The 27,128-nt window shown below is 42.6% G+C and overlaps 1 protein-coding gene across 28 annotated transcripts in view; it reads left to right on the forward strand.

Annotated features, from left to right (window-relative positions):
- ZBTB20 (zinc finger and BTB domain containing 20) overlaps positions 1–27,128 on the forward strand; it is a 516,306-nt gene that overhangs the window by 390,016 nt on the left and 99,162 nt on the right. For 2 of the 28 annotated variants that reach the window (XM_075765621.1, XM_075765613.1), the window contains exon 7: positions 15,542–15,683. The exons of the other annotated variants lie outside the window; for them this stretch is intronic. The gene's annotated coding sequence lies outside the window, so the exon portion shown is untranslated. The remainder of the gene's footprint in view (positions 1–15,541; positions 15,684–27,128) is intronic. 28 annotated transcript variants of the gene reach the window in all.

Consider the following 27,128-nt stretch of genomic DNA (forward strand, 5'->3'; position numbering starts at 1 on the left):
ATGCGTAGACTGAACCCTGTTCCTGCACAGAGGGGGGGACCCTAATTCTGCTACCCTGCATGTATCGCTGCTCTCTGTTGCTCACAGGATGTTCAACTCGATGGAGCAGTGGTCTAATCTGATGTGGCAGCTCCTACATTTTTGTCTTTTAAGTGCTTCACTTACATGAATTAATTCTGAAAACACTCTTGTGACGTTAGTCATTGTTACGATTCCCATTTTAGAGACCATGTGTCTAATTCTTTAATTATACTAATTCTTCCTTATGCTGGTGAGGTTCCAGGTCTGTGAAAGCATCTCCCAACTCAGGGAGATGGATTGCAGAAATGTCAAGGGCAAAATGAGAGTTCATTGCCCTATGGCAATTCTCTGTTTCTCTAAGGTTGGAGAGAAATATTGGAAGATGAGTATAAAAGAGGCTGTTTTGATTTGTACTAGTGGCTACGCAGGAGTCGCATAGTTCAAGCCTGTAAGAGGTGTTGTATCGGCCAAAATTAAATTATTGAGATTTTTGACGCTTCTTTCAGTGTGGCCACAGTCTCATCAAAAGAAAGTGAAAGCCACCTCTGCCACCCCTTCTTTTCCTTTTATCAGAATACGTTATCAGAGAATTGACACCCTACCCCCCAAAAGAACCCCAACAGACCCAGAATGAGAGGCAGTGAACTTGAAGGAGGGAGGAAGAGACTGAGGCTTGCCCAAGAATGAATAGCAAGCCATTTTAAAAGTAGTCATTATGTGCTGAAAACAGAAGGATCTTCTGTCTTTCTGTATGATAAAACTACCAGCGAAATGTTTTGCAAGATAATTAGGAGCAAACAGGCAGGAAAAATGAGTGATGCGCTACTCTTCATTTCCTGAGCCGGTCTTGTTCCAGTCACCTCGCAAGCTGCAGCTGTGTCTGGGGAGAGAGCGGAGGTGGAGATCAACCCTGTCTGTGTCTTCTTTCCTCACGGCTTCACCCAGCCCAAGGACAAGATGGACAATCAGATCTGCTGCAGAAAAGAGACAGAACTCTACACCCTCCTCTGGCCCTTTGGCTTCCCACTCTTTTTATATACGAGTCTAAGAGAGGAAGTGGTATGTGCAGAGTAGGGACCCTTGCAGCTGTTCCTGAGACAAACCTAGTGGTTGGACAGAGAAACCAGCAGTCTTCAGTGGCGTGACTTTGGTGGGAATCTCATGGTTTTGGCATGCTGAGGCTGTACGACTCCCCAGACTGCTAGCAATACTGTTGTTCTTACAAAGGTTTTGTCCTGAATATGGAATATGAAAATAATTACAATTTTTTACTCAGCATTGAGCCTATGGAAAAGCCTACAGAAACAAGACATCTTTATATAAGACAGACTGGAGGCAGAGGCACAATACCTGTCACTTCCAAATGCGGGAAATAAGATTGTGAATATGTGACAGGACCAAAGTTAGCAAGAGGGATATACAGCATGTTTCATGTCAGCATTTAGAACAGAAGTGGGGCAGGCGTCCGCTTTAAAGTTCTTCAAATCAAAATTATAATTGTCTTCCCATGAAAGTGTAAGAGAAAATTAAGCCTCCTGACACCCTCAGATACTTACACTTCTTTCAAAAATCATAGAATAAAATATAACAGAACAGAGTAGAATAGGCTGAATATAACACACGATGCGGTTTAAGTCATTTTAATTTTGGAGCAGAGATGCAATCTGGTAACAACAGTATGGATTGTGATAGAGGGTAGGGAGTGAGGTAGAGAGTTAATGTTTTCAGTGTTTGAAAGTCTTCTGAGGCCTTAGCAATAAGCATCCATATAAACCTACAGAAAACACATCACCTGCAACAGTCACATCCTCATTTATTTGCTTTTTAACGAGTGATCAGATGTCCTTATTTCGTTGTGAAAACGCACTTTCGAAGTGTTACTTTTCGACCCGGTGCAGCTGAAGGGGAAGAAAGGCAGGAGTCTTGCTCTTCTTGTGTCTTCTCAACCAGATGTTTTACAGAGTTCCCCTAGGTTGCACTGTTGCTTTTCCAGTGAAGGCAAGGGGACCGGACTGGTGCCTGTGAGGGCACGGCTCACTTATCACCATCTTATTGCTGGTGGTAACATGCAAAAAAAAAAAGAACAAAAATGTCTCTCATAGCCCAATTTGCAATATTTTCATTTTTTTAAAAAAGAGAAGCTCTTCCACAAAATAGGCCATTATCTTTGGGTTGTCTAAGAGAGAAAAAATATGGAACCCCTCTGATGTTTCCATTTACATTTCCCTAGTGTCAGCAAATCTCTGAAAGGAATTGCCTTGGGAACGGCACAGTGTCAGTAAAAGGTGCTTTAGGAACTAGTCCTGGACGTTTGATGTAGTTTTATATAGGGGGCTAGTTCTGGTAATCAGTGCAATAGGAAATAAGCTTGTTTGTTTTGCCCCAGAAAATCAAATTGCATATATGACAGAAATGAACTAGGTTAGATGCAAGGCATGGTACCTTTCTCACCTCAGCATACAAAGGTATCTACCAAGCATAGCGGTGCAAGTTAGGAATGATTGCATGCCCAAAAGGTAAGCAACGAGTAGATTTCTGTAATAGGTGGACTTTCCAGTCTTTTCCTCTAATTTCTTGTGTACTGAATGATAACCGTATATTCACCCTCTCCAACATGCTGTGCTGGTTTACATCTCTGAACAAAAAGCACAGACTCCACAGCTGTTTACGAAGACAAGCCAGTAAATCTAGCAGAATATATTTATACAACTTACCCTGAGATTACATAGTTAAACGCCATTTTTTCAGGTAGACAGAGCTCCTTCATTGCAAACGAACCAAATTCCTCTCCGTGCCACTCAGATCTGTTAATTTGCCATTAATGTCAGCTCATGTCAGCCATACTGAGTGTTACAAGTCGCGCTGCAGAATGCTTTATATACATTAAAGGAGCAAGTACTCGGCCATTTCCAGGTCCTTCCCAGTCTGCTGTTGTTTTGTGTCCTGCTTTTGGCTGGTGTTACATGATGCGTGTAGAAGTCAGAAAGCGAGGAGCAGTTCTGGTGGCCTTTCCTTTCGTACGTCCTGCTGTTTGCCAGTGGTAAATCCAGGTACACTTCTCCTAAAGATCTGTTCCAATTCTGTAGCCGCGCTTTCTTCCTACGGAGTGGGTATTATACATGAGAGCTTGCAAGCTTGCTGCAGCACTGATTGCCTTTTCCGTAGCAAACAGCAAACTTTATTCAACTGATCAGACTGAGCTTTCCATGCTCGCTTCTTGGGCTAAACCTCCCCGATACACACAATGATTTATGTGAAAGAAAAGCAAGCAAGAGGGTGCGATGGAAAGAGAGAGATCATCGACATCATGTATCTAAATTGAAATCCGTGATAAAATCTCGGGGGGGGGGAAGATGATGTACATTTTTTGGAGTTGCTCTTGGCCTTTTGCATTTAAACTCCAGGTCTGCTCTTGGTTGATATTCAGGTAGAAATCAGGAAGTCTTTAACTTGTGTAGCTTCTAGTAGAAGGGGACCCACTGAGAGCAGGACTTAACAGTAGCGCTTTCTACATCAAGCACTGTAGGAGATTTGGGGATCACCATATCAGGAACACATGCTAATAAAATATGTGCCACATAGTAAAAACTCACCTGGGTGAAATGCTGCTCCTTCTGATATCAATGGAAATTTCCTTTTGACCAGGGGTTGCTATGGCAGCAAGCACTGGAAATGAGAACAAGGACATTTTGATATGTCTACACTGTGGATTGCAAATTATGATACCCGAGTTAGTTTTAAACAGTCTTGCAAGAAGTGGTCTAGTTAAGGCAGCCTGGAACGCCATGTGGCCTAATTTACCATGCTAAGTGGCTTGCTTTCCTCTGTGCTCAGGGTCCATCCGTGCCTGGGGTGGAGCAGAGGTGTAGAGGCGTTTGAGGGGATGCTCATTTTAGGGCAATGGGATGAGGAACAGACTGTGACGAGTAGTGTAGGGAGGGAGAAAGAGCATGAGAGAGAGCAAGCTAGAAAACAGGAGGAACAGCAGCCCATGGAGTCAACCGAACAGGGGGAATGGAAGCAAAACCAACAGCAATGGAAGAGACGCAGGTTTGGGGGTCCAGGGACCAAAGGGTCTCTTCCCATGGCAGTGCTCTTTGCTCTGCTCCTTGGAAGTCAGCCTAGGGCTCCTGAATGTCAGCATTTCCATTGTCAGGAAGACAACATCAAACCCCTAAATGAAGTATCCTCACATTCTTCCAGTGGTTGTTGATCGCTTCGTATGCACCCTTTTACTCGTGCTGCTGCTGACGCTGCCGGCTGAAGTGGTGAAGTTCTGTATGACAGCTCCACAGGTGCTAACCCGCCTCAGCATCAGCAGCAACGTGGAACGGCATTCGATTTTTAAGTTGGCTTTAAAAGAAAACCCTGAGCAATTATATTGAAAATGCATTACTGTAATGTTAATGTTACTAAGTCAAGCACTTAAAAGTTAGGAAATGCCACAGGTAATGTTGTCTCTGCAACCTTACTGAGGGCCCCTTGTACCATTACCATAGCCTGTAATTACATGACTGCACACTGTTTCTTCTGCTGGACCCTTGCATCAAGTGGTCAGGTCCTCCGCGTATTTCATTAGAAACATAGCCCAGAGGTGATCTGCACTCTGCTGGATTATTAGTTTGGTACTGACCCAGGGAAGAGAAAACGACTTGTCTGTGTCGCTGTGCTCTACAAAATCTCCTCACCTGGAAAAGACTTGAGGCCTTTGATGGCACTGTATTTCTCTGAAATCTCCTTTTCTGTTCTTTGGTAGCGTCTTACCTCCCATAATCCCATAATATTTCAAATGGGAGCAATTCGTATTTTGGGGAGGCTGTGGAGAAGACTCATAAATAGCATTTAGCAGACCTTATTAAGGCCAATATCCCTTTTGCTTCTGCACTGCATCCCTCTCCTATTGACCCTGGTTCGTTCTTCCTGTAATCTGTGCTGAGTCAACGGGCCCCAACGGGCTGGTAGGTAGATGGGACACAGCCACCCAGCACATGGCGTTTCAAAAGGTGGAAAAGGGCAGGAACCCACCTTTTCCCATAGCAGAAAGGAATGAGTAATATTGATACCTCTCCATTAATAGCAAAACACATAAAAACTGGTGCTAGCTTTGCCTGGAGATGTATGTAGAAAAGATGATGAAATTAATATAGAGAAGTTGCTAGAACTGCTGTCTTTTACTTCGTCTTTCCTTAAGCATTTGTACCCAAAATGCAAAACAAGCGGGGAAGCCCAGCGCTCCCTCTGAAAGGCCAGCAGTCAGCCGAGTTGTGAATTCCTTCTCTACTTTTTTCCCGTGCTTTTGAGCGACGCTTGCAGGTTAGCTGTGCCCATTTAAAAGTTTATATACAGCAGATGTTCACGGAGCTGATCAGGAATTATGGATTTGCTGCTGTAGCTGCAGCCCTATATGAAATACAGATAAGGTGTTTGAAACGCAGAGAATACACCTGCCTCGCACAGTAAATTCACACACCCCCTTTGCTGCCTTTCGCTTGGGAGGGCGCAACGGAGCCCATGTGCCCTGAAACCCAAAGCAGGTCCCCAGCGTCTGACAAGGGAGAGTTCTGGCGGGGCAGGAGGGATGCTGTCTGGGTGCTAAATATGCCGGCAGCTCCCTCTCGAAGCAGCGTGTTACCTGCCGCCTCCCCTCTCCGGGGGGAGAGGCCGCCTGCCCCACACCTTTTTAGAAGCAGACTTCGCAGAAGTGCCATAAATCTCTGCCTTGCCCGCCACACAGCCCTGCTGCTGCGCTGGCAATCACCAGGACTCATCCATTTGAACTGCACTTTGTTTTGCAGCCCAGGGTAGAAGGAATAGATTGCTTTGCCACCTATTTTAGGGCGTAACTTCTCCCCTTCCCCAGCGCCTGGGACTTGTCTATCCCAACACCCAGCGTTGCCTTTTTACAGCGTCTCCGTCTGTGTCAGGCAGGTACTCGGTTTGTCTGTGTCTGTGCAGACATCCATGGCAAGGATGTGCTCTCGGAGCTTGTGTAGTTCCAGAATCATAACATTCCAGTAATCCATCAGGAAAATTCAACCGAAGGGCAGCACGGTCTCGCTTTAACCGAACCGAAGTAGCTGGCAAACCCGCGCTCCCTTCCCCACCCCGCAGGACAGGTAGCATCTGCGGGAAGGCGCGGATGTTTATTTCGGCAAGAGCTGCGGTGGTGTGTAAAAAAAGAGAGGGAAGGGATCTCCCAGCTTTTCGGAGAGGGCCTCTGTATAATGCCATTTGAATCTGTACTTTTTGTTTGGTGGTAAGTTTTAATAGTTATCCTTTGAGGATTTTCCCGGCGAGCTTATCTGAATACACCAACAGTCTTTTTTGTAATATTCGCATTTCCCCTTTGGTTCAGCCGAGCCCACTGACAGATCATTCAAATTCAATTGTTTTATGTCTAAGCCGAACAGCTAATTAAAGTAGGGATGATTAACCTGACTGGCAGTGTCGCTCGCTCTCCCTCGCTCTCTCGCTCCCTCCCTCCCTCCCTCCTGTTCCAATCAGTCTTTTTCTCACACTCTCCCTCTCTCTCTCTGTCTTTTGCTCTACTGTGTGTGTGTGTGTGTGTTTTTTTCGGTTTTTTTTTTTTTTTTCTCCTCTCTCCTAAACGTGGTCTGCTTGCTGATGGCAGAATGGCACTCGGAGATTTGTGCATTGTGTCTGGTTTCCTACGGGCAGGCTGACCCAGTGCCTCTAGGGACTTATCAATAGACCACTCAGAAGAGACAGAGACAGGAGAAAGGAGGAGGGGTGGGGGGGTGGGGGGGAGAGAGAAAGAGAGAGGGAGAAAGAGAGAGAGAGAGAGAGAGAATCAATATCAAGAATAGAAGGAGCTCCGAAGCCATTTTTTTTTTTTTTTAAAGAAGTATCAGGACTTGGGAAGAGGGTGACAAAGAAGGTTTTTCAAAGAGGCAGTGGAGGAGGTTCTAATAAATTTGGAAGGAAACAGTTCCCTGTCTTGGGAAAAAAGGAGAACTCCTGGCTGATTAGCATTCACACCAGGTATGAGATGTTCCCTACCCCTTATCACTGTCGCAACCGAGATGGAAAAAAAAAGCTTCCCCCCCCTTTTTTTTTCTTTTTTTTTTTTTCTCCTTCCCCAACCCTCCCCCCCCCCCCCCCATCCCCCCACCCCCCTTTCCCCGCTCTGTAAGGAGAGGGAGCGAGCGTTTATTTTGGTACGTGTGGTGGCGGTGGCAGGGGGAGCGGGAGCCGTGGGCATCGGTGTGCGGGGAGCAGGGAGAATGGCAGCAGGGCAGCGGGGAGGGGGCGGCTGGGAGAAGAGCCGGGAGTGTGTTACTGTGTCTCCTCTTTGTGCACCCCTGGGGGGGGTTACCCAAGTTCATTTCCAGCAGGTGGATTTAGACAGGGAGTTACTTAACGCTTGACCGCCAGTTTTTAAAAAAATGGAAAAAAAAAAAAAAAAAAATGAAAAAAAAAAAAGACCTGCTTCCTATGTCTATTAAAGGAAGCTCCAATTTTTTTCCCTCTCTCTCTCTCTCTCTCTCCCCTCTCTTCCTAACCAGACAGCGGGAGGGTTTCTGGCTCCTCGCCAGCCCAAAAGCCTCTAAGTGTTTTGCACTTGTTTCAGGGAGCCCGGGGATTTTTTTTCAGCATTTTCACTAGAGAACAAAGAGTTCTTTACAAAGGAAGGGGGAGAGCGAGCTTAACGCCTGAGATATGTTTTTCTATTTTTATTAGGGATTTTTACCCCCCCACACACACACACCCCCCGTCCTAAAAAGAAAGAGAGAGAAGCAAAGCACAGAATGTGTGGCAGCAACAAAATAGATTGAAAGGAAATGCAGTTCCTTTACCTCCAAATTATAATTTGGAATTAATAAGAACAGGAATGGAAGGGGGACGAGAGCAAGTGAGTTTGATATGTCGTTCTTTTCTCCCTTTTTTTAACTCTCTTTAAATCCAAATGCTGTTTTGCCAACTTACCTAGCCTCTCTTTTTTTTTTTTTTTTTTGGCATAGAAGTTATACTGCGAACAGTTTCTGTTTACTTAAAAAATCAAACAACAAATTCTTACTGGGGGAAAAAAAAAGAGGGAAATGGGGTGGTTTTGGTGAAAAAGAAATAAATGAGTGGGAACAGAAATCTTTCACTTTCTGTCACTTAGAAAAAAAGTTGGTAATGGCTTGTTGAAGCTAGGATCTTAAAATACAGATGGGGCACTAACGTCTGTGTCCACGGACCCAGCTTTTCCCTGACCATCTGTCTAAAAGTCACCTCTCATTGGCAGCTCAAATGATTAGTCGGAGCTCAGGGATTTTTTTGTTTGTTTGTTTGTTTGCTTGTTCCTCCTGTTCGGTGGGACCCTCGCTCAAATGGCTCCATTTCACCTTCTGAGTTTAGTTCTCTAATCGAGCCCCAAATTGAGGATTTCAGGATAGACCTCCTTGCACTGTAGATTTTTTGTTCTTCTGAACGTATTTCTTACAGATACACTCTTTGTCTATTTGCATGTGGAAAAGGCACACGTAATATAGAAGGGAATAACGCATCACATTTCAGGAGATGTTTAGATTGGAATTTTATTGCATATAATGTGTAACATGCAGGGTATCTTCCGTACAGTGTCTCCTGTACAACGGTTAGGATGTTTGAGAATATATACCATTGCAAATTCAGTAGCTTAAGGAAGTGTTTTCTTTAGCCAAATTCTGCCTGCCTTCTTTTATCGATTTGTATTTTCCTGGCTTTGACAAATTACCAATCTAAAAACTGCATTATATAGCAGTGGTACAGAAAACAAGAGAGGAAGCTGTGTATTATATCCCCCCTAAAAATCATAAGCGCACAGCAGATAGAAGTAGATCAAATTATTACAGAGTTACAACGATTGTTTCTGGATGCAGGGCATTATTACTACAATACCTTGATTTTTATATTCATGCTGCAGGCTTCCCTCAGAAGAGGTCGTCAGCTACTACATAGGTATCGCATAGGTATCTGTGGCACTGTTTTTAAAGCAACATCTATGCATTGTGTAAGCGCACACTGAGAATTAGTCCGTTTACATCTCCTCATATGATGAAGGAGGGAAAAGCCATCCTTGGGCTCTGCCTGTGCCGCTTTAGGAACACCGCTACCCTGCAGCGGCAAAACGTCCTGCAGGATACAGCCCGGCCCTTGCAAAAGTGAAGGGAAACCGTCCACGACAAGTGAAACCGCCAGTTAAAACATAGTTTTGTTTTCGTACCAATATCTAGGCTGAGGGCTTGCACCCCTCCAGCTCCGTTAGCCAGGGCTCTTCCCTCTCCAAAGCTGTGGTGCGCACAGCTTCCCCAGCAGAAGTTGGGGAGGGGGACACGTTGTGGCCTCAGGTCCCCTGCTCTGAGTCCAGGTACCTTCACTGCATGTAACCCAGGTGCTCTGCATTTCCACGGGTGACAGCAATAGCGGTGTCGTGTCGAAAGTACTTTGCGGGCTCCCCAGTTTAACGTGATATGCTTGACGGAGAGGGATGGACCACCAAAAAGAGCTGGTCGTTCTGCTGGCAAACATAACAAATAGAGGAACTTTTGGCAAATTACAAATGCTTTTCTTTTATTTAAAATCCTCGCTTTCCTCGTTCCTGTGGAGAGCTTTCCCAACTCCTGATGTTTTTCGTGGTCTGAATGTTTTCTGTGACTTTTCTCTCTTGCTCTCTCACTCTCCAAAAAGGAAAAAAAAAATCACAGGAAAAGTAAACAAAAGAGCACTTGGCCTTTGAAGTTTTCCATAGGATAAGCAGTCTCATTTTTTTTCTGCCTGAATCTTTTTTCTCCCCCCCCCCTTTTTTTTTTTTAAATTTAATGTGCTTTTGTGAACATTTTGTATCTGCAACCGTGGAGATGGTGACATAAGAGGGAGGACATAACAGAGCTGAAACCTAGATTTAGCCCCCCTCAATCTCAACTAGAAGGCATCTTCCAGTGGCTGTCACTGCTTCCAGAAGTAGGGAGAAAGATGATAGCTGTCTTTTGGGGACTCCGTGGACCTGACCTGAGAGTAGCACATTCACAGTACAGGAGAAAAGAGAGAGAGGGCAAAAAAAAATAAAAAAGGGGGAAAGAAAAGCTCTTTGAGCAGTAACACACTGGCTCTTTCTTCCTGCAGGCAATCCGCTCCAGCTCCTGGCGACGTGTCCTGCACTATCAGATATCATATGACTCTTTATTTGGACTCCCGTTAGCAGTATGGGCCTGTTAGGAGGCTGTTTGTTTTCTTTTCCTTTCATTTCCTTCTCCCCAGTTCCCCCCCTATTTTATGTGTGCCCGTGCGAGCGTATCCCTTTTATAATCTCTCTTTTCTGCTGAAGCTTTATAGAAAAGAAAAAAAGAAAAAAAAAACCTTAATCATTTCCCAGGGCTGTTTTTAATCCTCTGCCAAAATTGAAGTTCATTGTTGAGTTGTAAAAATAAGTAACACCTTTCGGTTTTATTTCTGTCTTTCACCTCTTCCTTCGCCCTTTCTGGCACTTCTCGGTGTGTCCGTACACACTCATGTACATCCCTCTGTCTCTCCTGCCTGCGTGGGTGAAGTTGGGATACACCTGTGTCAGTCTGAGGAGGAGTACAGAGCTGCCTGCTGCCGCTCCCGCCACTCCGCGCCGTTCGTTTCACTTCCATAAACTTTCCCGTTTATTTATTTATTTATTTATTTATTTATTTATTTCAATTGGGCACCTTCTCCGCACCGAGTTTGAAAAGCCGTCAGGTAGCGATCCCTTTGCTGGGCTTTTCTGCATTTAAGCGAGCAAACAGGGGAAGTTAAGGCTGTAAGAAAATGAAATATTGTGCCGGAGGAATAGAGGATGAAGTGCGAGGTAGAAATTAGATGTGCTTTGTGTTTGCCACCCATAAGTTTCCTGTACCAGAATGCTGGTGCCTAATAATAGGATGGAGGGAGCCAGACAGCAGCTAGCAATCGGAGGTGTATAGCCAAGTAGCCTTATGGCAGCAATATTTCTGATACCGAGTCCCATTTTAGTTTAGGGAGATGACTTTCTTCCCTATTTGTACTGTCTTTAGCAATACATTATTTAGATAAACACCGCTGCAAAACTTTTTGCCCAAAAATGCAAAGTCACGTCAACAGAAAAAACGAATTGCTATCAAATTTATTAAATCCTTGCAAGAAAAAAGGTCTGTCTTTCCAAGAGAGAGGTAATGTTTTGTTTTGATACTTTCTTATGCTATGTTTTCATTTCTGTTTTTGAATTAAGGATTTATTTTGACAATTGTTAAGAATTGATTTCTAAAGGAAAGGTGGTGGTGGGGGGGGAAATCCTTGAAAACATTCCAAAACGAGAGGGTTTGAAGGGGAGAGATTTAGGTTGGTTGGGAAGAATTTAGAGTGTTTGGGTTTTTTGTTTGTTTGCTTTAGTTTTGTGCAACCTGAATTGTAATATACTTTGGCAAGCAAACCAGAAAATGAGCTTTTTACACAACTTTGCTCCCTCTGTAATTACTGCTGTATTTTTGTGGAACTCGGTGGGTTTTTTTCAGATGAATTTGGTAAGATCATCAAAGCCAAAATCCTGTTTGCACTGTAGAGACACAAAGGAGTTACTGACACTTTCGGTCAGAGGTGGATGCTTTGGCCGGCCAGTCCACCACCACCTTGCACCGTTCAGCCGCCGGCTGTGCGTGGGCCGATTGCCACGCTCAAGGGGAAAGTACAGGCGTACTTTGTATACATGATTTATATACGTTTTGTGCTCATATTCCTATTAGCGTAGCTGAAGATCTATAAGTTTTAGCATTTCTGCTCTGGTGTATTCTTAGGCCAGCGTACAAAAGCACTCTTGTGAGCAAGGCAAATGCAGATTAGAGATTTTTTTTTTTTTTTTTAATGAATCCAGAAACAACTGTGTTTTGGCCATGCTGTAGGTGTGTTGAACCACATCGAGGTCTCCCTGTTAGGTGGTGGTGTTTCTTATCTGAGACACCTTCCCGCTGAAGTCAGTGCAGGTTTTCCTGAGAAAGGGTTCATGAAAAACAGAGCTAGAACATCAGGATTTAGGGTGATCCCCTTGAGTCAGTGTTGGAAACCAGACACCCCAGGATGTGTCCTTGCGCAGCACAGCATCCCTCTGTAGCACGCAGGGTGCGCTCGCTGTAGTGGAGATGCTAGAGCTGAGCTGGGCTGACTCCTGCAGTCTGAAACTTTATTTGTATATGCCTCCAGTTCCATGAGAAAATTACCTCTATCTCTTCTTTGCTCTCAACAGCAGACCATTTCTTTCTATTTAGTTTTTGCCAGTCATCTCAATGAGAAGTTAGAGACTCTTTGACCAAAGACAACATTTTGAGGCTTCTTCCCTTTTCTGTCTTCCTCAGCAACTTGAAACCACCTCTGGTTTAACATTTTGTGCTTAGGCACGTTCATGGTCCTGAGGAAGGAATTACAGACTTTGTTGGAAGAAATTTGGTTTTGAAGTAAGTGTTACGAACATTTAAAAATTGCGTACTGTTCATGCACGGTACATGATGTTCCCTGTTACTCCACACACGCTTCGGTGCTCTGAGCAGCCCTAGCTGCGGGTATTTATTTTCAAGCTCGTTCTGGTAGCCACCCATGAATTTAGTTGACTTGAGAATGGGTAAACAGCTTCAAAGGCTGAAGTTCAAGAGCTATGGAAGTGCGAGGTAGAAGGCTTCTTTCAAGTTTTTGGCCGTTTCAGAGGATTGTTGCTCAGCATCTTTATTTAAGAAAAAAATCGTTCTCCCCAAACTTCTTTGACTTCATCTCTGCAGAGTAGATTATTCTATTTCAAAGTTATTATAAGCTCAAATAATGATAAAATACATATTTAGCTACCTCATTAAATAAATATAGTGAAGAGCTGCAGCAAGCTGAAAGCCAACCACTGCAGCTAATGTCTGTAAGTGTGGCTCAGGGCTGGGCAGAGAAGGCCAGGCTCGTTGCTGCTGAAGTTTTGTTAGCATAACTTGGACTCAGTGGAATTGCACCAAAGTTGTGTTTTGACTTGGCTAAATTTCACTGCTTTCATCTGACTTTTTTTTCTAAGCCAGCCCAATCCGGATCTATTCAGCGCTCGGGAGGGTGATAGCCAAGGGACAAAACAGCTTGTCTAACACATGTCTCTTTAGTGCACCAGTGTGTGGCTTGTGGGGCCTCAGACTGGATCACCACTGTCAAGAGAAATGTGTTTTCCTACAGCGTAATAAGTTGTCCTGCTGCTTTCAGATGTCAGAGATCCCCCGTTCAGCACTTGGTGAAAAGGTCTGCTCTCAGAAGAGGTTTCCCTTCCATTTAACATTTCATTAGTGCATGCGACTCATGTAGATGCGATGTGGCCAGTAGGAGGAAAATTCTGGGGGTTTTTTGCCAGGATGCGTGTGTTTATTCTATGTCTGTATTAATGTTATGGTGAGATGATATTTCAACCTGAACACCGATTTCAGTGGCTTACCGCTAAAAAATGAGCTGAGTTGAAATGTCAAGGAGTTGTTCCAAGCTCAGAGGTGAAGCTTATATTATTTTGGAAAGTATGAGGAAAGTCATGGTTACTTTCTTCTTTTTTTTTTTTTTTTCTTTTTTAATGTGCGTTGGGCAGTCACACTAAGACAGGAGCATTTTCTGATTAACTAATTACTGAAACCCATTAATTTTTCCATTCTCATTCTATTTTTAATTTTTCGTGTTTCTTCAATACAAAATGAAAATTATAAGGAGCTAATTTCCTTAAACTAATTAGACTTACAATTTTAATCTCACAAAACCCAGGAAATTCCAAGCGATGTTTTTTTGTAACTGCCATGTTGCACATGCCTCTCTCCTCTTTGAAACCCTTGTATTGGCCTTCAAAAAATCCTGGGAAAACACTCAATACTTGCCTGAGCCAGCCTTGTCGGTCCAAACTCTCCTGAACTTCTGGCACTGTTAGGCATCCAGATCCAGATTTTGTGATTTGAGCTCATCTCTTTTGAAAATAACAACATAGAATTTCCAGACATTTCTTTGTATGAACTTAAGATTTTTTTAAAAAAATAATAATTAATAAATCAGAGTGATTCCGTTTCCACTGAAGCCAGCAGAAGCAGGATCCACGTCCTCTGGGTGAAATTTCTCATGGCATTTTCCAAAACTTGATTTTTGCTCAGATGGCCTTTTCAATTTTGATCATCTGGAAAGCAGTTAAATTAGTTACATAGAATATTCTTTAGGGAGTCCTTTGACTAGGACTCCTAAAACTCCTTAACCTGTTAGTCTCAACTACATATCCCATAAAGCCTACAGAGCTAGCGTGAGAAATAATTTTTGTTCACTCCTCCCAGAAAAAAAGAGCTTAGTGATGATTTCTTTGGCTGGAGAATCAGGAAATACCAGTAAAAACTCTGTGTGGGAAGATGCCAGAGTCTTCTTCAGTTAGATCAGCTGTTCTTTAAAAACATATATATATATATATATATATATATAGTTTGTGACTTCTTTTTTTTTTTGGCTTGTTGTAATGTATCCCCACAATCTTCAGAAGCCACAGAAAATCATCAGTGCCACAGTAACCCTATAGAGCTAGAAAGACCAAACCAGAGCTGATCTGAGGCAGCCTTCCACACTAGTGAAAACAAGCCAGCAAGTTGGTTTCGAGCTTTAGTTTGTGCCATTGCCTGTGCATTGCCGAAGCACCAGTGTCTACCCTGCAAGGAATCTTCCTCTCTGTAACCAGCCATTTTTTCCCTCCTGGTCCAATTCTCTAACTTCTATTTTCATGAAATTCTTACCAAAGTCAGAGGGAAATCTCTGTCTGGAAAGCATGGCAAAAATGGGCCCTCTCTGAGTGGAGTCTCTACTACTCATACAGTTAAAAATTCAATCCATCACTCAGACAAAAAAAAAAAAAAAAGAAAAAAGAAAAAAGAAAAAGTTGATATATTGCGGAAAGCAAAGCGGAACATTTATTTTGCAGCCTATTCATTTTGCATTATGCTCATGTCAGACAGCGTAAGACTGTTCTGGTGCTTGCTTTGGAGGACCTTTGTGAAACTCTGTAGAGCTGCACAAAGCAGAGTCAGCGAGTGAGAAGCAATCTTGTTTCTGATCAAAACGAAGTAATGTGCCAACTAATGATGACAGAAACCTGGAGAGCTGTAGGTGCTCCCTTTTGTTGGAGATATAAAATAGAGATTCAGACCCCTGTTAAAGATTGCATAATGTCCTGGCTAAATTTCAATGAAGGTAATTGTATTTGGCCTCCTTGAATTCCCTCTGAAGTGTCAGTTGGGTAGGGGAATACTCACTGCCTGGCCTGACCCGTACCGTAAGAGTTTGGAACGTGATGAAGCAGCTGCCACCTCTCACTCCAGGGATGGCTGTAGTCACCCAGTGTTGGGCGAAGTAACCGCTTTGCAATTTGATCAATGGCTGAATAATGGCACCAGCAAACACTGCTCTTCCATACCTTCATTTGTCTCAAAATGCTGATTATAAAAACTAATGCCTTGGGCCTCTTCACCTCGGCGGTCTGGTGATATTTGTAAGAACAATCTCCATTTTGCAGATGAGGAAGCTGAGGCACGGAGGTTTTTGAGTGACTTTTCTAAGTTCACACAGCGAGTGAGTGGCAGAGCCAGGAGGATAACCTGGGAATCCTGGATCCCAGTCCCATGCTCTAACCGCTAGGAAACGCTACCCCTCTGAATGTAAGTTATTGTTATTAAGATGTGGTTTATCTTTCATGTGAGTCACCATCTGTTATATTGCCTACTTGCTATTAGTTACGAAAGCTATTCACATTTTAAGCTGTTTTGCATTCTCACAGCTACTTAAGCCCACAGTAGACTTTTTGACAACAGTAACAGCACTTCTTATGTGAAAGAACTGGACAAATATTAACTCTTGTTTTTTCAGTAAATTTTTGCAATGCCATAAACCCACAGTTTAGAATGAATTTAAACAGACCTTGAAAAGTCCACAGATTTGATGCTGGTTGGTTCCATATCTGTCAGTTGTACCATAGTTAAGACATGACTGGATAGTCTCATAGATACAATTAAGAAGATAAATTTCAAAATGGTAATTTAAAGTAAATTGAGTCATTGATAACTTCATGTGTCTTGGGCCTAGGAGCTCTGTGGCTGCTACCATCCTTCGAACAGGTAGTAGAAAAAAATGTATTAATCTTGAGCTCTTAGTGATGCTTCTGGGGACCTCAGTGAGCCAAGGAGAACTAGGTCAGTTTTATTGGAGGCAGTCTGGAAAAGCCCTGAGCAGAAGCTGGGGCAGGGACTGGGGTTGTACAATGAGAAAATGCCCTTGAAAAGTAAAAATTGCTCTGTTTTTCTCTCTGTGTACAGATGGGTGGTAGGGGAATGCATTTGTTTGGATCCTCACAATCACCATTTTTAAGGCAGCCATGAAGCTCCGGCTTAGGGAAGGGTAACCCCCGCAAACAGGGAGAGAGATCCTTGTAGCTGAAGAGGGAAGGAGTTGTCCCAAACTATCCAACGTGTACTAGCAGCTGGGAGCAAGAGATGAGACTGTCAGGCAGAGACAGATTGGACACTGGTGCCTTCTCATCTCTGAAGATAGTCAAGCAGCAAGGGCCCTTCTCATAGTCCCATCTAGTTTCCTTCACGTGACAAAGCCTACTGAATTTCTTAAAGCTCTTATATTCTGGTGAGCTAGAACATATCTTTCAGAAAGACAGGTAATCTTAAAGTCTTTAAGTAAGGGAATGACCACATATTTAAGTCAATTATTCTGAAGGTTTTAAAGTCCATTTCACTTCTTTTGAATCTGAATTTGTCTAACATCAGCTATACCATTGTATGATGTATTAAGGAGCCCTCTACTGTCAGAAATCTTCTCCCCATGCTTGGTATTAAGAACCTTTGCTGATTGATAGTGAATTTTTGACACGCAGAGTACAGTTCGAAGGTATGGGAAGGTGAGTAGTGGAATTTGAAGTGAGATGTGAGGAATTACTGGTGGCAGAAGAAATGGGTTAATAGAGAAGCAGTATGCAAAGACAGTAGATTTCTTTTTCTTCCCGAGTAGATGAGACATAAATGAAGAAAAAAAAAAATTGCAGGTAAAGGCAAAGATCCAGTTATAAAGAGGGAAAGAGACGGGAATGTAAGAGAAAAGGTCTTGAGAATAGACATAGAAATTAGTGTGAAAAGAGAAGCATCGTAAAGCTATTAAAGGACAGAAAAGAGAAACAAGTGTAGTCTGCAGTGGTCCATAAGGTCAGGACAAATGGGGAAGTATCAGATTATGTTAAGAATGTAACACAAAGAGTAGCAGTAATTCACCTGGGGTAGTATGGACTATGGCTTCTCAAGCAGTGGGTAGTTTCCTATCTCACAGGAGGCCAGCGAGCTTAGCTCATTATGGCTTTGAAAATGTACTACTTAATCTTCAGGTTAGAGAGGGGCTGGTACAGTTTTGAAAGGTCTGAACACATTCAGACTTTGTGAAAAAGACTGGCCAAATTTTCTGCCCAAGGCCCCTCTGTGCTCAGGATTAAAACTCCAGTGTTCAGGGCATAACGAAAGAGAGGCCTAATTAGGCAGGAGAAAACTCTTCTGACACACATAGCTATTTTTTCATTTATTTTTTTTTCCCTACTGACAAAAGAACAAAGAAGAGGGTAAAACTTTCTTAGGGTAAGTGTACTGTTAGTTTTCTCAAGTTGTTTCTCTTCCAGCCTCTCTCTGCTCTGGTGGCTGGAACATCATGATTTGGACATGTTCCTCACCCGCTGCCTGCTCACGGTGCAGCCTGGGGCTGGTCACTTAACCCCCAGCTTCAAATTATCCCAGACAACTCTGGTTGCTTCCACTCTGGCCAGTGATTTCCTATCTCAGGGGCAGCCGAGAAGATGGGATCAACGTGGCCTGTAAAGCACTATGAAATCACGAGACACAAGTGGCAAGGTTGCCTTTATCTTTGGGTTTCACGCAGTTCAGTATGAAGAATTCTCACATCTTCACCTCAAATGCTGTGTCATTTCTCTCCTGTCTTCCTTTACCTGTGAAATAACTCTGATAATGCTTGTCATTGATGCTACAAGAGCACCGAGTGTGAGGGTAATGAGTTCTTCACACTTTCAAGGTATTAGTGTTTTCCTCTTAAATCTTGATAAAATCCTTTGGACGAGGTAAAATTCTGGTTGGTTTCTACTAAAGAAAAAAAATATTTTTCTAAAGGACTTAGATTTTCTTTTCAAAACACATACCTAGTCCTAACGAATCTGGGAAAATAGAGTGAGACAAAAGATAATTTCTGAGTTGCCATCAAAGGCCAAGCACGGAAATGGTGCAAGCCTGGACCAATCAGACTAACTTTTAGGAAGATACGTGCTTTTAAGAAGATCAAAAAAAAAGAAAAAATCAAAAAGCCAGCCCTTCAAACTGGCTTTGTATGGCTGACTTGTCTCTGATTTGAATGAAGTGCATGGAAGTAAACTTCATGACGCTCACTGCTTACTAGAAACACATATTTGGGTATTCTTGTGGATTGATGGATCACCAAGTGTCATATTCCAACATCTTTCAAACAAGGCTGTCCCCTTGCATTTGTGCAAGCAAAGAGAGAAAAAAAAAAATTACTCAGAAGGAGAAAAAAAGCAGAAACTATTGGAAACATGAAAGTCATTTCTAAAGCCATTTCTGCCTGTTGCTGGTATGAGAAGAATTTTCATTCTCTTTAAGGCTATTTGAAATATACTTTGAGGCTAAAATAACAGAGAAGACAATCCAATCCATTCTCAGTCCTGAAACCACAATGGGTAACAGATCCTGGTTGCCACATCGCATCCAGTGAGATAGCTTACTGGAAGAATTGGTCAAAAAAACCTCATTATTGATTGCAAAAAAAAAAGAAAAGTAAAAGAAATGAAAATGTTCTCTTTTCCCTTCTTCTCATTCTTTTTTCAAGGTGGAAAAAAAGGAAAAAAAACCCCTGGTTTTATTGTTTAATTAAAAATAACTCCCTGTTTTTCAGTTATTTTAATTTCTGTGAATTTTAATTCTCCTTTTTTACATGAGACAAAATAGCAGAAAACTGTGAAAGCAGTTAAAATTTTCATTAATTTTTTTTTTTCATTTTTAATTCAGTATAGAAGATTATTCTCTCACTTTCTGCTGCCCTCCTGCCTCTCTTTTCCATATTCATGCAGGCTCCTGGCTGACTCTGAATGGCACTTAACTGTTTCACTCATTAGAATGAGCAAGTGGCAGCTCTGTAACTTTGTTGATTTAAGGTGAGATCACGGTAGGGACCACTCTGGATTCTGGAAATGACACAGCTTCTTGAAGATATTCTTTGCAAAGCAAGTAAGGAATGTGATAGCATCACTTCTAATCAGGATGAATATCATTGCAGTCAGCAGTAGGTGTCACAAGCTATATGGGTACATCAGGGAATCTGACATGAGAACACTTGTGTTCATAATGTTTCTGTCACTTATTCAATGCACAACCTCTGACTTCTCTGTTTTGGCTTGTTTTCCACATTAGGACAATTTGGCACAGGTAATATACCTAAATTTCTTTCATTTGTTTTTGTCATTACTTGAGGAGTTACCTATATGTATGGCAGATGTGCATGTATTTGGGGTTGCGGAGTTACCTATATGTATGGCATATTTGGGGTTGTTCCTGTTGAAAGGCCAATGCTGCTGGCTTGGTCTGAGCTAACATTTATCTCCATGTTGAAGGCATGCCTTTTTTTCAAAACATTAAATAATGGTGAAATTAGGGTGCTCTGTGATGATGGAATTAAACCCCATAATTTTATAGTAGATGTTGATACTGCGTTGCTGTCTACCTGTAGCACCTTTCGTATTGAGCCGAATGAAACGGCAGTAGCATTAAGGAGGAAAACTTAAGTGGGCATTATTGACCAGATGGGTGCAGCTGCTTTGTTAGATTCCCACCATTTTGCATTTGAGCTGTTTGTTTTCACTCCCTGGCTGCCAGTCGTCATATGAATTAGAATCAAAAGACTCTTTCCCTACTACAGGATCTATAGTCATGGCTCCCCCCAATCTCTCTGAGTGACTATGCTGCTTAGTTCTGTCTTCTGCAGTTTCCGTCCTCTCCAGGTAGGGTTCTGCAGATTGGCATCACAGTTTAGTCTACTTCCAAGAAATGCCAGACAAAAGAGAGGCAGAAATTTGTCCCAGTAGGATTAGAGGAAACCTTGAGTGATTTGACCCAGTCAACAACTGTCAGGAAGTATTGCTGCTTGAGGAAAAGTAAATGCTTCATTATTGCTGCTAGACAGATGCCCCTCCACAAAACACCTGGAAGTGGTCCACAGACCACAGACAGAACGTCACTGAGGTTGATTTTTTAAAAAATGGAGAGAGATAGCAGACCTCGTATTTTTAGACATAAATTGATCATCAGCTAGGGTGAGGAAGTAATCTATCGCATTTGAGTCTCGTGTAGAAACCAAGTATGTTATAAGGTGAGGTCCCTTTCATCAGATGTTGACCACTGTAGGGGGAAGGACATTAGACTGCCTGAACCATCACTTTGAAGAGACGAGCTCACAGGAGTGATATGTTACTTGTGGCGAGGCTGAAGGTGAATGAGGTAACCACAGAGTAAGCTGCTAAGGATGTGGATTGTGGGAAGCACTGCTAATAGGAGGCAGACGGTAGGATTGATTAGGGCAGCAGAGGGACTAGATGTTTTCTTTCACCATCCCGGCGTGAAGTTAAACCTGCTACGGGTTGTAATGAAGAATAGCTAATACAGACCAGACTCTGCCAAAGTAACAGCATTGGCATCAAGAGCAGAAAGTTTTGCAGATTTCTGTGTGTGCACTTGCTACTGGTGTTCCTGGTGGGTGGCTGAATCATCCTGATGGCATTCAACAGGAACCAGCTGCTGAGAATATTAAAATGCAAGCATTTATTCCTCTAGAGAGACAGTAGCATCTGCAAAGTTTTCCTGTCTTGATAGTACAGATAATCCCAGGGAGTATTCTCTAGTAGTTTTTAACTCTCAATTCATTTATGCATTTTTTTAAAGCTGTATGTGCTTTGTGTCTGCACAGAAAGGTGAGCCTAGTCTTAGATCTGAGGCCACAACTGTCCTAGGCAGGTAGTCTGAAGGCCCTGTCCTCAGGCTGAGGTACCTGCTGTTGGGAAAAGGAGATAAGGCTTTGCCTCCTTCTCCCCCCACCACCATCTTTTTATTTTCACCCTGCTCCTCTCAGGCAGAACTGCCACAGCGCAGGAGTCCTCTGCCGAGCCACGATTCTGTAACTTCCGGATCAGCGTGAGCTTTGCCTTAAAAATTCATGTTGGCAGCAATAGTAAGAAATGGCAAAAATTGCAAGAAAGCAATTTAATTATCTCATAGAATAGGATGTTGAATTGTTTGTATTTGTTATTGTTTGTATTTGTTATTCCCAAAGAGGAACATGTCACTTCACAAGCCCGTAAGCAACACTCCCCAGCCCTAAACCGCTTATAGTCTAGGGGACAACTCTAGAAAGGCAATCAAGTGCTGGCAGCTTTCATTAACCCGATGAGGAACAGGGAGCACTCAGCACCCACCAGAAGCTGGCTCCTGCTCTGACAGCACCGTAACACCAAACATCACAACCAACACAGCTGAGGGAAGGGGAAAAGCAGATCGTAGCAACAGCGGGGAAAAAAAGATGACAATTTCTTCTTTTAAGGCTTTTGCTCAGCTCTACGTATCTCTTCTGCTTTCCTTTGAACATGTGTTCTCATGCTAATAGCGTGTGAATTCACATAGTAAAGGTATTCGCAGGAAGGGGAAGGCAGAGATTCTCCCCGTGACATATGATGTGAGAAAAGATGCGGGATTGTTTTAGGGAGAAAGCAAAACAGAGTTCTTTTGCAGCGTGGCTGCAGTGTTGGCACGGAGAGGAGAACTGAGCTGTGTGGCAAAAGAAAGGGTGAGGATTGTGATTTTATTTAAAAGGGAGCATAATTCAGTGCGCTCATCACAGTAGCATTTTATTAAGGTATTTTAGCCTTATCTAAATAGCCTCTTGTGAAATGCCTGCCTAATACCTGCAAGGCTGCAAATAGTTTGGCTCCATTTTTCTATGTTGGAATATTAGCACATTGCATTAAAAGAACAACTCACCCAAGGCAGCAAACCTGTGTTCCTACTTCCACCTTTTGTCATCTCCAGTCATCCTCAGAGCCTGGCAGGGTACGTCAACAAGTCAAGGTTTTGACAGGATCTTACAGACACAAGAGGGACCGCAAACACCACTCCACAAAGTTTATTGATAGCCTCTCTCGTGATGTGACAGGCCAAGGAAAGCTGTTGCAGGAGAGGTGACAGCAACGGCAGCACTTTATAGCCCTTCCTGATTTCAGCTTCTCCTTGGAAAGAGCTGCTGAAACCTCTTAGCGGTGTTAGACATATAGTTTAATCTCAGTGAGGCATCACGGTGATGATGCATACATCAAAGACTCTGTTGTTCTTTCCCCTTTTTGTGTGAGTTATGTTTGCTCATTTGTTTAAAAAAATAGCATAATGATTTCAATTTTAAGAGGCTTAAGCCCAAAGCTTTGGAAAGTCTTAACAAAGAATGATTTAATGAACTGGCTATTGTGTTTATTGTTGTGCTCAGCTACTTAAGTATGTCATAGGCTCTGCAATACAAACAATTAATGGTCAAGCTTCTGAGCTCAAGTGCTAAGGTCTTCTGCTTTCAGAAAAGGAGAAGTAGCATTTGAGGTCTGTTCCCACTTAAGCAGTAGTGCAATAAAACTCCAGTGGATTTAGACTAAATGCTTTGGGGTTGGATTTGTTGTTTGTTTGTTGGTACAACAAAATAAAGTAGAACTTAATCCTGAATAAGAGCAGCACTGGAAAATTTCAGGAAAATACTGAATAATACTCAGACATTTTCACCCCAGCATTTCCTCTAAGGACACATCTCTTAGTTAAAACAGTCAGAGGGAAGAAAAGATTCTTGAGCTTTGCCTTGATAATGCTGAGGTGTGAGTGAGCTTTGCGCTGGGAAGGTGGTGCCCACCAAGCTTAGGGATGGGTTGATTTGCACTGTATACCCTGAGAACTCACGCTGTTAGACCGCAGGGCATCAGACGGCTCCTAATGCAGCTCAGCTGATAGCATGAGGTTGGTATCCGTCTCGAAAGCTACGCAGCATATACGCCAACAACTCCTGGGGACTTAGGTTCTCCAATGCAATGGAGGCTATGAATAATCTTTAAAAAGGATCAAATCACTTTTTGCTGAAAATACTTTTGCTTTTCAGTTTTATGATTTCTAGCGTGTCAGCTAACTTCAGCTCCAGGTAAAGAAGGCAGAAAGCATCGCTTTAATGCTTCTGTATTTCATCATGGGTACTTCATGTTTTCTATTTTCACTGCTTATCTGCACTTTGTATTTACCACTGCAAAATGATAATGAGGAGATGGGGGTTAAAGAAAAATAATGAATTTTTAGAGCTGTTTATTGTCCTCAAACAGCATGATCCTCTAGGGCAATACCCCCCACCTAGTCTAAGCAGCCAGCAAAGAGACATTTGGACACAAATATCAGCACTAAGAATGAAGTCAGAGCTCAGAGCTATGATAATAAATTCCATCCTGAGAAGACAGGAAAGACTGAGGCTGCCAGTGGAGCAACTGAGTATCTGCGGAGCTGTGACTTGGTTCTCCCTTTGCCATCCCATGGCCAAAATCAAACTATGTCTGTGAGTTATTTAACTCTCTGGCCACAGGAAAAAGTCAAGCCTGAAAATCCTATCAATGCTGTCCCTTTTTCACCTCTGAATACTATGTCACACCTGAGTGACATACACTAACTGAGTTACATACACTAACTCTGTAAAAAATATGATAACGATGGTTACTGCTGCATTATATTTTGCTAGGAATGCTTTGTGCAACCGTTCTGGTCAAGCCCTCCACCTTTCTCCAGCCCAGTCCAGTCAATGGATGCTTCCCCTGACTGTTGCTAGTTCAGTCAGCCCTGTAATGTCGTAAATAAATGTGCCATCAGCATAACGTGTACTACCAAATTCCCTCTTCATTTCTAGTTATTTACGTTCAGTGTAATTCTTCGACTAACGCCAGCTCACTCGCAATACTCTGTCCTCAGCCTTTTGTTCTTCAGCTTTCACTCTATGGGTGAAAGGAATAAACAGCAGCTGCTGGAATCCAGCGGCCGAAATAGTTGAGAGTTCACATTTTGTAAAGAACAGAATCTGTGAAGATTTTTGCTCCAATCTTTTTTTTTTTTTCTCTTGAAGATTTGGAAGGAGTGCCACGTATGCGTGCTGTGGCGTGGCAGCTCTTCTTTGCCACCTGAAAGAGCAGTTGTTCATACTGCCGTTTCTAAGAGAAAACTTGAATTCAGCAAACATGTTAGCGCCACCAAAGAAGGGCTGCTATAGCCCACAGACTTCCCTGCAGCCTGACAACTCACTTGGCATTATCAAGATTTTCTTAAACTTCCATTGTGCCATTACCTTTTCACAGGGAGACTTCCTTCTGTTCTGAAATATCAGAAGTTCCCCATTTCAGGTGATTATTATACTCTCTCTCTAGCTGGGAAAAGGAAGTGTAAATCCATGGGGATACATGGCTGCATGAAAGTAGAAGCAAAGGGAAGACGCATTCCCTGGGTGGGGTTGCAAAGGCCCTTGGATCCTACAGAGGAGTGTGTTAGGACTTCGTGCGCTCTTCCGGAAGAGAGCGGCAGGGTGATCTCTGTCACCTCAGGGCCACGCTGAACAAATGCAGTAACAAAACTGGTAAAGTGTTAGTTCGGTGCTTTGCATGGGAAGGGAGTGATAGATTCAGCCCTGAGAAAAATGACCACATAGCACAGGCTTGCTAGCTTCTCTTCAAATAACGTTAATAAGGTATCCTATCCTTTCATTGTATTTTGTGGGAGAAAAAGACAAAGATGCGGATGGAAGAAGAGTATTACTCGCTAGTTTGTGGATCAACATTTGTCTTCGTGCCTTAGAAAAGACAGAACATTTTCTTGCATTTTAAGAGGGGAAGAAAAGGTTGTGAAGATAAACATTTTATACCCTTAAGCTCATATTTCAAAAATTACTTCTAAAATTCCTGTTAGTATCTTTAGAATTGTGGGATTTTTGAGCAAGTGAAATTCTATTCTAGGCCCATGAGCAGCTTTATTTCAAATCCATCTCTTTATCTGAAACCTGGTTGTGAGCAGGTACCTGAAATTTGGCACATCAGATTGAGACCCCTCTGAAAGTTTGGCAAGGCCCTACACAAGGCAGATGGGGGTGGGTACTGGAGAGCAGGACAGAATATTGTGTTTGTCATTAGGTGTTTTGGGAAAATCTCAGTGATCCTTCACAGAGATTTAGCAGAGGGCTAGAGGATCCGGGAGACATAAAACATATTTTGGCCTCTTGCAGCCTGTAATGTTCAAATACACAGAACATTGCGAAGAATAAAGGGCAAGTCAAAAAGGACATTTCTTCTTCCATATTTTCTCTGAAAATCTCAGACACCCTTATAGGGTAACTTCTCCATTAGTAGCTTTCAGTTCCAGCTACAAGCTGCAGAGATAGACATTCATTCAAAGATGATGAAGCCTTCATTATTTTTAGAAAGTTCATCACAGCACATTTACTCGTGCACTGTAAAGTATTTTAACAAATTAAACCTAAGCAGTTGTCAAAATAAATGAACAAAGTATGCTCTGTGATGCTTTATCCTTTATTTATTTATATTTTTTTATTGTCTGTTCATATGTTTGTTAATTTGAAAAATTCAGTTATTTGTGATAGGTCAGCATCCTAGCTGTTAGCTTGAATTAGCAAGATCGTATTATTTTTCTGACTAGATACGCTCCTAATAGCAAACGTATTAGCTGAAACACAGTTATGTTTGGGCTGGAAGAACCGTGGACACTACAGATAATCCAAAGGATTATTCCGTGACGGATTATCTAAATGAAGGTTTTTCCCCAACTGCCTGCTCTCTCAAAGGTCACGTCGCTTCTGTGCTAGACTCGATGTGCCAAGCCACATTGCGGTGTTTGCAGGAGGAGAGATTCCAAAAGGAAGGGATGGAGGTGGCAGAACCGGGTGCCATGTGGTAGGCATGTCAGCGAAGGGAACGGCATGCCACGCACCTGCTTTGGGGCTCTGCCGTGCCACAAGTTAACATTTTGATGAGCAATTTCCATTCTGTTGTTTTCTCTCAACACACGGGGTTCAAAAAACAGTTAAAAGAAAACTGTACCCATTTGCTCATCCCAGAAGCCTGCAATTTCAGAAGAGCCTGCCAGATTAATTTTCACATATACGGTACTTCAGATTTGAAACACACAGAGGACTGCGGTTTATTGTTTGAAATTGTGGTGCGATGGCCAAAGAAAAATAGGTGTGCATTGATCTAACTTCATGGAATGCCGCTGACTGATGGTTTATAATTGTCCAAAAAAAAAAATCTTTTGCTGTCATCAAAACCTTCAGAGGTTTCTCAAGTCTATATAATTGTAATGAATACTAACATCTACAGGGGTTTTTTTCAATGGCTATATCCAAAATGTTACAGAAATGCAACAATCTTTTTGCTGGCTGCACCTCTGTAAAGAACCTGCTGTCTGTAATCACTGTACTTGAACTAGACTTCCTTGAAACCTGCACTAGGATTATACAATATAATCTAATGATCTCCTGCATTAAAAAATTTCATTTTTGGCCATACTAGCTCCGTAACACCCTTTTGGGAGAGGGGACAGGATGGGAGAGGAAGGAGGGGAAATGGCTGCAGAATTCCATTGGCATCACTGCGGAAGGGATGTGGGTCTCACGGAAGTACTGTTAGCCCGACTATGTGTTTTAGTCAGAATTAGGCTAGTCCTTTGCTAATTTAGCCTGAGATGTAACTGTCATGCGGTTGAGGAAAGAATTAGAGTTGTATTTCCTGGTTAAACCTCTAATCTGATATTCATATAGCCGATTTGGTCGTAAATTTTGGCTACTGAAAATTTTCTGGCTTGCAGTAGGCCTGTATCTGTGTAATTGGAGAACAGAAGAGATTCTCTCACTTTAATCTGACGCTTATCTCCATCCTCCTTAAGGCAGGAGAAAAGCCAAGGGATTTAGCATCTTCCTTCTTT

This window comes from Balearica regulorum, chromosome 1 (genome assembly GCF_011004875.1).
Source record: "Balearica regulorum gibbericeps isolate bBalReg1 chromosome 1, bBalReg1.pri, whole genome shotgun sequence".
Classification (NCBI taxonomy): domain Eukaryota; kingdom Metazoa; phylum Chordata; class Aves; order Gruiformes; family Gruidae; genus Balearica; species Balearica regulorum.